This window comes from Rhincodon typus, chromosome 21 (assembly GCF_021869965.1).
Source record: "Rhincodon typus isolate 14 chromosome 21, sRhiTyp1.1, whole genome shotgun sequence".
Lineage (NCBI taxonomy): Eukaryota > Metazoa > Chordata > Chondrichthyes > Orectolobiformes > Rhincodontidae > Rhincodon > Rhincodon typus.
In genome coordinates, this window is record NC_063352.1 from 615,347 (window position 1) to 627,850 (window position 12,504).

At 40.9% G+C, this 12,504-nt stretch overlaps 1 protein-coding gene and 1 long non-coding RNA gene across 2 annotated transcripts in view; one reads left to right on the plus strand and one right to left on the minus strand.

Moving 5' to 3' along the window:
* The window catches only part of vps35l (VPS35 endosomal protein sorting factor like), a 74,980-nt gene that overhangs the window by 34,789 nt on the left and 27,687 nt on the right, over window positions 1–12,504 (plus strand). The gene's annotated exons all lie outside the window — the stretch shown is intronic.
* The window catches only part of LOC109921786, a 41,814-nt gene continuing 39,973 nt past the window's right edge, over window positions 10,664–12,504 (minus strand). The window contains exon 4 of the long non-coding RNA XR_007264351.1: window positions 10,664–11,752. This is a non-coding gene — a long non-coding RNA (uncharacterized LOC109921786). The remainder of the gene's footprint in view (window positions 11,753–12,504) is intronic.

The following is a 12,504-nucleotide window of genomic DNA, read 5'->3' on the forward strand; positions in this document are numbered from 1 at the left end:
AAGTAAATGGTTGTGGATTAGGCTTCAGTTTAGGTGATCAGGGATTGCTTCTTCAGAAAGGGTCTAGGCCTGAAACGTCAGCTTTCCTGCTCCTCTGCTGCTTGGCCTGCTGTGTTCATCCAGCTCTACACCTTGTTATCTCTGACTCCAGCATCTACAGTTCTTCTACCTCCTGAATAGCTTGGAATAATTTTTTGGTGTTGAAGCTGAATGTGTAAAGTAGATGCAATCATGGATTTTGCTGGAGTTTTAAACTAATTTAGATGGGATTGTCTCAAATGGGAAAGTTGGTTGATGGAAAAGTAAGGATTCAGCAGTGATGGGGATCTTCAGGTCTACAACTGGGTTGTAATCTTGTTTTTTTCTTGGACTGACCAAGCTTGGGAATTGCAAAATGAATTAGCATCACAATTTGCTGTGCCTTGACTTTGTTTTACTACGTAATGGGTGTTTGCTGAGCAAAGACAACCAAATTCAGAGTCTCTTTGGATTAGATACTGAACTATTTCTAAGGTGTTTTAAAATTTTTGAATTAAAGAAGCTGACCAACCTTCATTTTAGCACCACATCAATATTTGCAATGGAGAAACCGGTTATTAGATTTCCTTTATGTAGCTGAGTGATTGCAGTTGGTGCATGCTTCAGTGAATTACATGCCTTTATCAGATGGAATGCATTTTAATTAATTGACAATGCAATTTATTTACTGTGCTCTTTGGGGACTTGTAAATACTGAATAACTTGAAAACACATGCTATATGCAAATATAATGTTTCTAGAGAAGTGATGTATGACTTCCAGTTGTGCTCGTTTCTGATGTTTTCTTTTTCCAGTGTAGTAATAGTTGTCTATTATTGAAGTTAATTTGAGTTGTAATGTGCATTAAAACATTCATATCATTATGCACAAAGTAAATTCTTTAAAGATTCAGACTTTGCATTAGCAGGAAAGCATGAGTTTGAGATTTTTGGGAGTAAGTTCATCATTACATGCATGTTCTGTTTTGGAAAGTACCTTTTGGTGCATTTTACTCACTGTATGCAGAGGCCTAGTCACTTTCAAGTGAACAAGTTCTTACTTTACAGAACCCCTATAGTGTGGAAACAGGCCCTTCGGCCCAACAAGTCCACACCGACCCTCTGAACATCCCACCCAGACCCGTTCCACTATAACTCACCTAATCTACACATCCTGAACACTACAGACAATTTAACGTGGCCAATCCACCTAACGTGCACATATTTGGACTGTGGGAGGAAACCGGAGCACCCGGAGAAAACCCATGCAGACAGGGGAGAATGTGCAAACTCCACACAGACAGTTGCCCGAGGGGGGAATCGAACCTGGGCCCCTGGCACTGTAGGCAGTAGTACTAACCACCATGCTGCCTGGTTACACTTGTTTTGAATCCAGTTAATATTGTGTGATTTCAAGATAAACTTAACCATGTTGGAAAAAAGATTTTTCTGCTTGCTTAATGGAGTCCTGGCCTGTTACAGTCGATATAATCTAAGTTCATTTGTAGTTCTTTGCCTTTAAGAAATAAAATGCAATAGAAGCCAGCTCCTCTGTAAACTTTTCTAATTATATAGTGAATGTAATTCATCCCCTTAGCCAGGGGAAACAGTAGAAAAATGCTGTGTTGGAGATGTTAATTCACACTTTTGTGATTTTGTTTTGAGTATCTATTTTCAGGAGAAATAGCTGTGGATCCTATTTGAAATGTTTTAAGCATCTGATACAGTGTGATTTGTTACAGTTAGTTACATTATTCTACATCTTTCACATTTTTAAATTTGTCATTATAATTGTTGTAAATTTCATTGCTAAATGGTTAAATTTAAGGTTCTAAGCAATCTGATTGTAGTCAAATGTTTTGTTTGGAACCTAATTATATAACTTGAAATTTGTTGGTCTTGGGCGATGTGTGGCTAGTTACGGAAACCCACCAATATTGCATAAATTGAGTGAAGTAGATGTGAGGAAAAAGTAATGTAACCAGACCCGAAACATCAGCTTTCCTGCTCCTCTGATGCTGCTTGGCCTGCTTTGTTCATCCAGCTATACACCTTGCTATCTCAGACTCCAGCATCGGCAGTCCCTACTATCTCATTAACCCAATAAACTTGTTCCTGCCTTTGTTTCCATCCTAAATTCCTTTTCAATGGATAGATATTGAATTGTTTACAGAAGCTTGTGCATTGAAACAATTTTAAATGCTCTGTTACCTTATTTATTAGCGCCGCTGCATCACAGTGCCAGGGATCCGGGTTTGATTCCAACCCTGGGTGACCTTGTAAACTCCACGCAGATGTTCTCCCTGTGTCTGTGTGGGTTTCCTCTGGGTGCTCCTACAGCCCTAAGATGTGCATTAATGTAGATGCATTTAAACTTCAGCACAGTGCATTTTCTTATTTAGTTATGCATTTAGTTCTTGGTCTTGTAATTAACTTGGAGTAAAACACATTGAAAGGCAAACATAAACTTAAATTTTTGTCGTATTTTAGTGTGGTATCAAACTGGTGTAAGAAGCTTTGAAAATCCCAATAATACTAAGGAATACGGGGAAGGAATTAAGTACCATTACCATCAATGAAGTAACAGTATTAGACAAACTGATGGGGCTAAAGATAGATAAAGCCCCCGCTCTGATGGCTTGCACCTAAGATCCAAAAAGAGGTAGCTACAGAGATAGTGGATGCATGGGTCATAAAATTGCCAAAATCCTTGGATCCTGCAGAACTACCAGTAGATTAGAAAACAGCCAATGTGACACCCCTGTTCAAAGAGAGGGAGGCAAAAAGTCGATAACTAGATGCACTGATTAGCCTAAAATCTAGAACCGAAGTTGCTGGAAAAGCTCAGCAGGTGGCAGCATACTTCCTCCGAACTAAGGAAGGGTCACCAGACCTGAAACGTTAACACTGACTTCTCTTCACAGATGCTGCCACCTGCTGAGCTTTTCCAGCAACTTCTGTTTTTGCTCCTGATTTACAGCATTCGCAGTTCTCTCCGGTTTTTATTTAGCCTAACGTCTATGTTGGAAAAGCATTGGAGTCAATTATTCAGAAAGTAATAGCAGAACATTTGGAAAATCCTAATCTAATTGAGCAAAGTCAGTGTAGCTTTTTGAAAGGGAAATTGTTTCTGACTAATTTATTAGCATTTTTAAAGGAAGTTTCAACCAGAGTGGATAGAGGGGAACCAGTGGATATGTTGTATTTAGACTTCTAGAAGGTGAAAATCAAGGTACCTCCAAATTTAAATAATACGATAAGAGCCCATGGTGTTGGAGGTAGGATATTGGCATGGATAGAGAATTGGCAAATAAGGGGTTCTTTGGTCAGGTTAATGACCAGTGGGATTCCATAGGATCAGTGCTGAGACTGCATCTGTTTACAACGTATATTACTCTGCAGGAAGGAAGTGAATGCATTGTAGCCAGTGTTGCAGACAACACAAAAAATAGTTGGAAAGACAAGTCGCGAGAGGGATGTAAATAGTTCAGAGATATTGATAGGGTAACTAAGTGGGCAAATAGTTGGCAAATGGAGTATAATATGGGAAATGTGAAGTTTATTTTGGAAGGGAGAGCTAAAAGAATAGTGTTATTTAAGTGGAGAAAAACTACAGAAAGTTATAACCCTAAGATGTGGGAACAGAATTAGGCCATTTTGTCCCATCGAATCTGCTGTGCTATTCAATCATAGCTGATGTGTTTCTCAACCCCATTCTCCTGCCTTCTCTCCATAACCCTTTGATCCACTTACCAATCAAGAACCTATCTATCTCTATTAAAGACACTCATTGACTTGGTCTCCACAGCCCTCTGCTGCAGTGAGGGCCACAGATTAACCGTCCTGGCTGAAGAAATTCCTCCTCATCTCAATTTTAAAGTGTTACCCTTCACTCTGAGGCTGTGCTCTCGAGTCTTAGTCACTTCTACTGGTGGAAACATCCACTCTATCCAGGCCTCTCAGTATTCTGTACGTTTCACTTGGATCCACCCCATCATTCTAAAAAGTGCAGACCCAAATTCCTTAACCATTTCTCATGTGACAAGCCCTTCATCCCCAGGATCATTCCTGTAAACCTCCTCTGGATCCCCTTCACCAGTATCCTTTTAGATGCAGGGCTCAAATTGCGCTCAATTTTCCAAATATGGTCTGACCAGAGCCTTCTATGACGTCAGCAGAACATCTCTGCTCTTGTATTCTAGGTCTGTTGAAATGAATGCTGATATTGCCTTTGCTTTCCTAACTGCCAACTGAATCTGCTACCTTAAGAGAATCCTGTACTAAGATTCCCAAGTCCTTTTTTGTCTTTTAGATTTCTGAAGTCTTTCCCCGTGTAGAAAATTGTGAATGCCTCTCTTCTTCCTACCAAAGTGCATAACCCCCCACTTTGTCACATTGTATTCCATCCTCCACTTCTGTGCTCACTCTCCTCGCCTGTCCAAGTCATTGAGCCAGAGTCCTAGAGAGGAGATAGGCTCTTTGGCCTAAACTGGTCCGTGCTGACCAAAATGCCCATCCACACTAACCCCATTTCCCTGCACTTGGCCCATATCCTTCTAAACCTTTCCTATCCACATATTCGTCCAAATACCTGTTAAATGTTGTTAATGTACCCACCTCAACCACTTCCGCTGGCATCTCATTCCATATGCGTACCACCCTCCTGTGTAGAAAAAGTTGCCTCTCAGGTTCCCATGTATTCTTTCCCCTCTTACCTTAAACTAATGCCCTCTAGACCTTGATTCCCCAACCCTGGGAAAAAGACTGAGTGCCTTCACCTGATCCATGCCTCTCGTGATCTTTATAAACTTCTAGAAGATTCCCCCCACCCCACCCCACTCAGTCTCCTATGCTGTAAAGAAAAAAAGTCCTAGCTTGTCCAACCCCTCCCTACAACTCAGCTCCTTGAGTCCTGGCAACATCCTTGTAAATTTCTTCTGCGTTCTTATCAGTTTAATAACATCCTTCCTACAGCAAGGTGACCAAAACTGAACACAGTACTCCAAATGCAGCCTCACCAATATCCTGTACAACTGCATCATAACATCCCAACTTCTGTACTCAATGCTCTGACTGATAGAAGGCCAGTGTGCCAAAATCCTCCTTCACTGCTCTGTTTACCTGTGACTCCACTTTCAGAGAAACATGCATCTGAATTCCAAGGTCCCTCTGTTATACTACACTCCTTAAGGCCCTACCATTCACCATGAAACTCCTATCTGGATTTGACTTTCTAAAATGCAACACCTCACATTTATCTATATTAAATTCCATTTGCTATTTCTCGGCCTATTTCCCCAGCTGATCAAGATTCTGCTGCAATTTCTGATAACCTTCCTCACTATCCACGACACCACCTATTGTAGTGTCATCTGCAAACTTCCTAATCATGCCTTGTACATTCTCATCCAAGTCATTGATGTAGATGATAAACAGCACTGACCTCTGAGGCGCACCACTAGTCACAGGCTTCCATTCTGGCAAGCATCCTTCCAGTATTACCCTGTGCTTCCTACCAACGAGCCAATTGTGTATCCACAATTGTTGTCCTTCTGCAAGCTGCCTGCTTCCTCAACACTACCTTTTCTCCACCTTTGTGTCATCTACAAACATAGCAGCAATACCCTCAGTTCCTTCATCCAGTTCATTTAATGTACAATGTGAGTAGTTGTGGTCCCAACACTGACCCCTGTGAAACTCCTCTAGTCAGTGGCTGCCATCCTTAACAAAAAAGCCCTTTATTCCTACTCTCTATCCTCTTCTACCAATCTTGTATCCATGCCAGTACCTTGCCCAGAAAACCAAAGGCTCTTATTACATTTAGCAGCCTCCTGAGTAGCATTTTGTCAAAGGCCTTCTGGAAATCCAAATAGATCATGTCCACTGGCTTTCCTTTGTTGAATTTGCTTGTTATCTGCTTGGAGTTCTATCAGGCATGACCTTCCCTTAACAAAGCTGAAAAGTTTGAGATTCTGAAGGGCTTGCCAGAGTATATGCTGAAAGGATTTATTGTCGCGGGAGAGGTCTGGGATTAGGGGGCATAGTCTCAGAATAAAGGGACACTAATTTAAGATGGAGATGAGAAATTTCTTTTGAGGTTTCGGAGATTTTGGAACGCTTTGCCACAGAGCTGTGGGGGCCAGAGTCCTGATGTGTTTTTGAGGCTGAGCTAGATAGATTCTGCATCAGTAGGGGAATCGAGGATTATAGGGAAAAGGCAGGAAAGTCAGAGTCATAGAGTTGTACAGCATGGAAACAAACCCATCTGTTCAACTCGTCCACGCTGACTAAATATTCTCTTAATCTAGTCCCATTTGCCAGCATTTGGCCTATATGCCTCTAAAACCCTTCCTGTTCATATACCCAATCAGATGTCTTTTAAATGTTGTAATTGTACCAGCCTCCACCACTTCCTCTGGCAGCTCATTCCATACATGCAGCACCCTCTGTGTGTCTCTTAGGTTCCCTTTGTGAATGAGGAATATCGGATCAACCATGATCCTGTTCAATGTTGGAGCAGGCTCAAGGGGCCGACGGCCTATCGTTTTTCCTATGTCTTATGGATTTATGATTTTAGGTGCTTGTAGTTTTCCTCTTTTGGATTCTTGAAAGTTCAGTGATGTCAAAGTTTACTTGACTGATGTTTTAACCTTCTCAGTAGATCAATTATTTTTATTTTATTTTCTGTTCAGCATGCAGTGTGCTGTGTAAATGTCAGCTACTTCACAGCTTGTAGAAAAAGCTGATGCAAGAAGCTAGTCTGATCTCATTGTTTGATTCTTTTGTTGTCTATGCTATACATTCCATACAGTATGGATGGGAACTGTTCCACAGAATTTCTTTGTGATATTATGTTAGACTTTTTGCTGTCTGCCTTAGAAACATGATGGACTAAATGCCACTTTCCGTGCTGTGATACTCTACAAATACAGAAACTTCAAAATTATCGATTAAAGGTGATTGTGCTGCTCCACGTTAAACATTCAAATTGAATTTCCAGCATTCTATTTGCGGTTTTCACATCTCATAATTTTTTTATGAGAAATCTAGGAAAATCAGCCATGGACATTATATGACAGAATGCACTTGCTATTAGCCCATGAATTTGAAAGTAATGATTAAAGCTTTATTTGGAGCTATGCTGCATAGTAGTGCACTGCAAATCAAGCCCTGGTATTGCTGGAGTCATCAGAAGTTCAAGGTTTTGTCAAAGTATATAAAGTGCCAATTTACTTGTCGGATAGATGTAGGCTGACGAAATAAGGACCCGATTTCTGTGCTAAACAAGAACGATTATTCAATACAAAGAAATGGATTGTTAAATACAGAAACACCATCAACTGTCAGCGTAGAACCCTGCTAGAACGGGTCTCTTGTGCAGTGGTAGTGTCCCTACCTCTGAGTTGGGAGGCCTGTATTCAAATCTCAGACAATGTTCCACCTACCTGCACTTGGTCTGTATCCCTCCAAACCTTTCCTATTCGTGAACTTATTTACATGTCTTTTAAATGTTGTAACTGTACCTGCATTCACCTCCTTTCTTTGGCAGTTCATTCCACACGCAAACCTGTCTGTGTCTTTTTAAAAAAAAAAAAAAAAGTTGCCCCTCAAGTCCCTTTTTAAACTGCTCGCCTTAGAAATATGCCCCCTAATTTGGAATTCTCCCCTAGCCTGAGGAAAAGACACTTGTCATTAACTTTATACCGCTCATGATTTCTTATAACTCAATAAGATCACTCCTCAACCACCTATGCTGTGGTGAAAAAAAGTCCCTATTTCTTATAACTCAAACCCTCCATTCCTGGCAACATCCTGGTAAATCTTTTATGAACCCTCTCCAGTTTAATAACACCTGTCCTATAACAGGGCAACCAGAACTGTGCACAATACTCCAAGAAGAGGCCTCACTAATGTCCTGTAGAACCCTGCATGATGCCCCAAAACCTACACTCAAAACTGAAAGAACTGAGGATGCTATAATTCAGAAACAAAAACAGAAGTTGCTGGAAAAGCTCAGCAAGTGTGACAGCATCTGTGAAGAGAAATCAGAGTTAATGTTCTGGTGACCCTTCCTCAGAACATTGCTCAGACCATTGAGTTTTCGAAGGCAAGCATGCCAAACGCCGCCTTAACCACTGTGTCTACCTGTGATCCAAATTTCAAAGAAGTATGTATCTGAACTCCCAGGTCTCTGTGTTCTGCAACAGTACCCGGGCCCCTACTAGATAGGTGCTGCCCTTCTTTGTTTCACCAAAATGCAATACCTCACATTTATCGAAATTAAACTTCATCTGCCACTCCTTAGTCCATTGACTCAATTGATCAAGATCTCTTTGTCATCTTAGATGACCTTCTTCACTGTCCATTATACCACCACTTTTGGTGTCATCTGCAAACTTACTAACCATGCTTCCTATATTCCCATTCAAATCACTTATATACATGATAACCAAAAGTGGACTGGGTACCGCTCTTGTGGAACGCTGCTGGTCACAGGCCTCCCGTCTGAAAAACAACCCTCCACCACCGCTCTGTCTCCTCCCCTAAAGCCAGTTTTGTATCCAGTTGGCAAGCTCACCCTTCAATACTTTTGCAGGAATGTTGTCAGGGCCTATAGTCTTTTTCAATATCCAGTGCTTCCCACTGATGCTTGACATCTCGTGGAGTGAATTTAATTGGTTGAGTACTGGCCTTCATGGTGCTGGAATCCTCCAGAGGAGGCTGAGATAAATCGTCCACTTAGCACTTCTGACTGAAAATTGTTGCAAATGCTTTAGCCTCCCCCACCATTTGAGGATATCTGGTCGTGTTCTATTGCTTTTGAGAGAATTTTGATTGCAAATTTGCTGACAATTGACAATTTCTGACATTACAACAGCTGATGCATTTCAGAAATACTTCGTTGACTGTACGTCGTTTTGAAACATCCTGTAGTGAAAAGCACTACATAAACACAAGTTTTTAATTTTGTTTTGCCCTTCTAATCTCAGAATTAGCTCTTTCTTTCCCCACTGTCTTCAGCATCTGATTTACTTGCATCAGAGGTAGCCCAGAAAAGGTTTAATAGGTTGATACGAGATATAGAGTGATCCTCTCTTTCAGGAGAGGTTGAGTAGGTTGGGCCTTTTGGGATTTAGAAGAATGAGAGGTGACCTTATTGAAACATACGAGTTTCTTGGGGTGCTTGATAGAGTGGATGTTGAGAGGTTGTTTCCCTTCATAATTTCAGAATAAGGGGCCATCCATTTAAGACATGGCTTTGTTTTTGAGAATAGTGGATCTGTGGAATTCTTTATCACAGAAGGCTCTTGAGGCTGGGAGATTTTTTTAAATCAATGAAGGAATTGAGGGTTACGAATGGGGGAAAAAAAAACTGTAGGCAGTAGTGGTGCAGCGATCACAACTGGCTCCTTGACTATTTGCAATCTATGCTAATAGGTTTGACTGTGGTGACTGCATGTGTTGCATCTAAGTTTCTTGGAAACTTTCTTACCTATCTTGGTAAGTAGTCAAGAGGAGCTAGAGAATCCAGAAAGGCCTGTGGATTATAGCCAATTATGAGTGGGCAGTAAATTCTCAAATGCTTTATAATGTAGTAAATGTGAACTTGTCCATTTTAGCAGGAAGGTTAGAAAAGCAATATGCTCTATGATTAGAGCGAGAATACAGGACTTTATAATACAGAAGGAGCTGGGTGTTGTGGTAAATGAACCTCAAAATTAACATCCAGATACAGCAAGTGATTAGGAAAGCAAATGGAATGTTGTCACTTATTTCAAAGGGTTGGAATTTTCAAAAAAGCTGTGCTTTTTCTCCAGTTTTAGAGAATATCGGTGAGACTACCGTACAGTTTTGGTCGTTTTATTTGAGAGAAAAAAAGCATATAATTTCTTTCTTTCTGTCTGATCCATTCCTGGGATGAAAGGCTTATCTTAAATTGAACAGATTGGGTCTATACCTAATTGGAGTTGACAAGAATGAGAGGTAATTTTATTGAAATATTTAAGATCTTGAGAGGACTGGATAGGATGGATAGCCAGAGGACTTTGTTTTTTGTGGAGTGTCAAAAATTAGAGACTGTACATAAAGAAATCTTCCTTTTTGAGACCGAAATTGTTTATTTCCTTGCAGCACCCTGAAGTGTGTGAATTATCTCTCCCAGAAGATCGTGGAGCCTGGGTGTTTAAGTTTATTCAAGACTGTGTTAGATAAATCTTTGATCAACAAGTGAGACAAGAGTTACAGGGACAGATGGGGAAGTGGAGCTGACACCAAAACTGGATTAGCTGTGATGTTGAATTGCGCAGCCAGTCTCGAGGACCCAAATAACCTACTGCTCTTCCTAAATTCAGTGTTCCTGCTTGTTAGTGCTTTACTTGTGCTCTCTGTCTCTGTCTCTAAGCAGTTTGCTATTTGGTTCTTCATTGGCCCCACTATATACATATGGAATACTTGTTTGAATTTTCTTTTGATGTTGCTTGCCAGTCTCATCTGATTCACCTTTTGCCCCTCATAGCTTCCTTCACTTCCCTACTGTCTTCTCTACTCTGCCTGGTTTACTTGGAAATGTACCAAGAAATTTGAAGGTTGGCTTCTTGAACAGGATGAACTTGAAAGGGCAAGAGATGACAATATTTCAGCCAATCTTTAAAATGTTCCAAATTTTATTGCAGTGACAAGTTCCAAATTCATAATCAAAAAGCACCTCCCTGAGCAAAATCTGGGTTCCTGTCATCAGCTTATTACTTCTTGGTGTTCAGAAATTGCAATTGACAAAAGTAAAAACAAAAGCCAGAGCCATTTACGTACATGCTGAAGAGATTAGAGGGACAAGAATGAGAGATGGGTGCAATGAATGTGGAAAAAATGACTGGTGGAACGATGATGTTATATTTTGTCGTCTTCTTTTTCCAGAAACCAGGAGCACACAGGATCAGGCAGTAAGAAAGGTCAGAGAGTTGTGCAAGTGACAGTGCTGCAATGTAATTGATTGCCTTTTCTCCGAGGAACTTTGCATTGATTAGAATTAGAATTAGATTTTATTTTCAGCTGTAATTCAGCACAGGAGCATTTGAGTGCAGTGAAAAGTATATCAATGTTGCCATTCCTGGTACCATCTTAATTACAAAGGCATCTAGGCACAAAATTTTGGGTACCGAGTAGAAAAATAAAGAAATAGAAATAGAAACTGCTGGAAAAGCTCACCAGGCCTGGCAGCGTCTGTGGAGAGAAATCGGAGTTAACGTTTTGGGTCAAGTGAGCCTTCCTCAAGAACCTGAAGCATTTAACTCTGATTCTCTCCACAGATGTTGCCAGACCTGCTGACCTTTCCCAGTAGTTTCCATTTTTGTCTCGGATTTACAGCATCTGCAGTTCTTTTGGTTTTTGAAAGTGTTAACAGTCTTTAAATCCTTAACCCTGCAGGGCTTGCACTCCCTACAAGGGCTCAATCGCCTCCGCTTTTGCCCACTCTGTGTGACTCCTTGGGCTGCCTGCTCTTGCTGCCACAGATGCTGGGGGATTTCCTTCACAGCCACATTGGTTGGGCTTGATCTCGGACTGTCAATGTTCCGATCCAGGCCCTCGGCTGCTGCCGTGCTCCATTGTGTAATGAGCCGTGATGCAGTGGGCGCCCCTGCCTTCACGACCGAGCTCTCTCAGGAAGGTAAATACAAAGGAAAAAAAATAAACTGTTTTTAGCCTACTTCGCCATCGCCATCTTGCAATTGTTGTCTCTGAAAAGTCAAACAGAAAAAATGTTGTGTTTAAATACAGATTAAAGCAGAATTATCCTGATTCCTCCAGGAGGAGCAGGAGCATCTGTAAATAATTCTGCATTGGAATTATCAGAATAAAATGGTTGCTTTTCATATTGTGGAAACTATAAATTTAAATTCCAATCAATTTCATATTGCTCTCTTGTGATTTACAACTGAATTGAGTCCTTTTTAAGAAGTGCTGGGAAGTAGCTTTTTCTTTCGTCTTTCTGTGTTTGGCTGAGATTCAGAGCAGTCATATGGGAGACTGACTGACATGTTCAACCTATAATTTATTAACGTGCTGTGCCAGTTAGCTGCTTTTAGTCATCTCCCACTGGCCACTGATTTGTGCAATGGAAGTTTTTCAAAAGATGAATGGAAAACTCCCTCACCCCCATCCCCTTTGGACAGCCCATACTTTGACCTCCTCTCAGTGCAGCCAGGCTTTGACTATATTAACATATTTCCATTTCTTGTCCCTTTTTCCCCACAGTGTCTGCCTCCCAGTCTGCTTTGTCCTTTCAGTAGATCTTTCAACTGACTACACCTTATTACTTCCTTCCTTCCTTTCTAATTTCCTACCACTGAGTTAAGAAGCAGCTTTTAGCTTAAAGCATGTAATGTACTTATGGCAGTAAATTGGACTCAACGTTGAGTTCACTAATTTTAGAGCATAACCAGAGCTTTCGTTCTGTTAAATGGCAGGTGTAGCTTACGGTTCTACTATT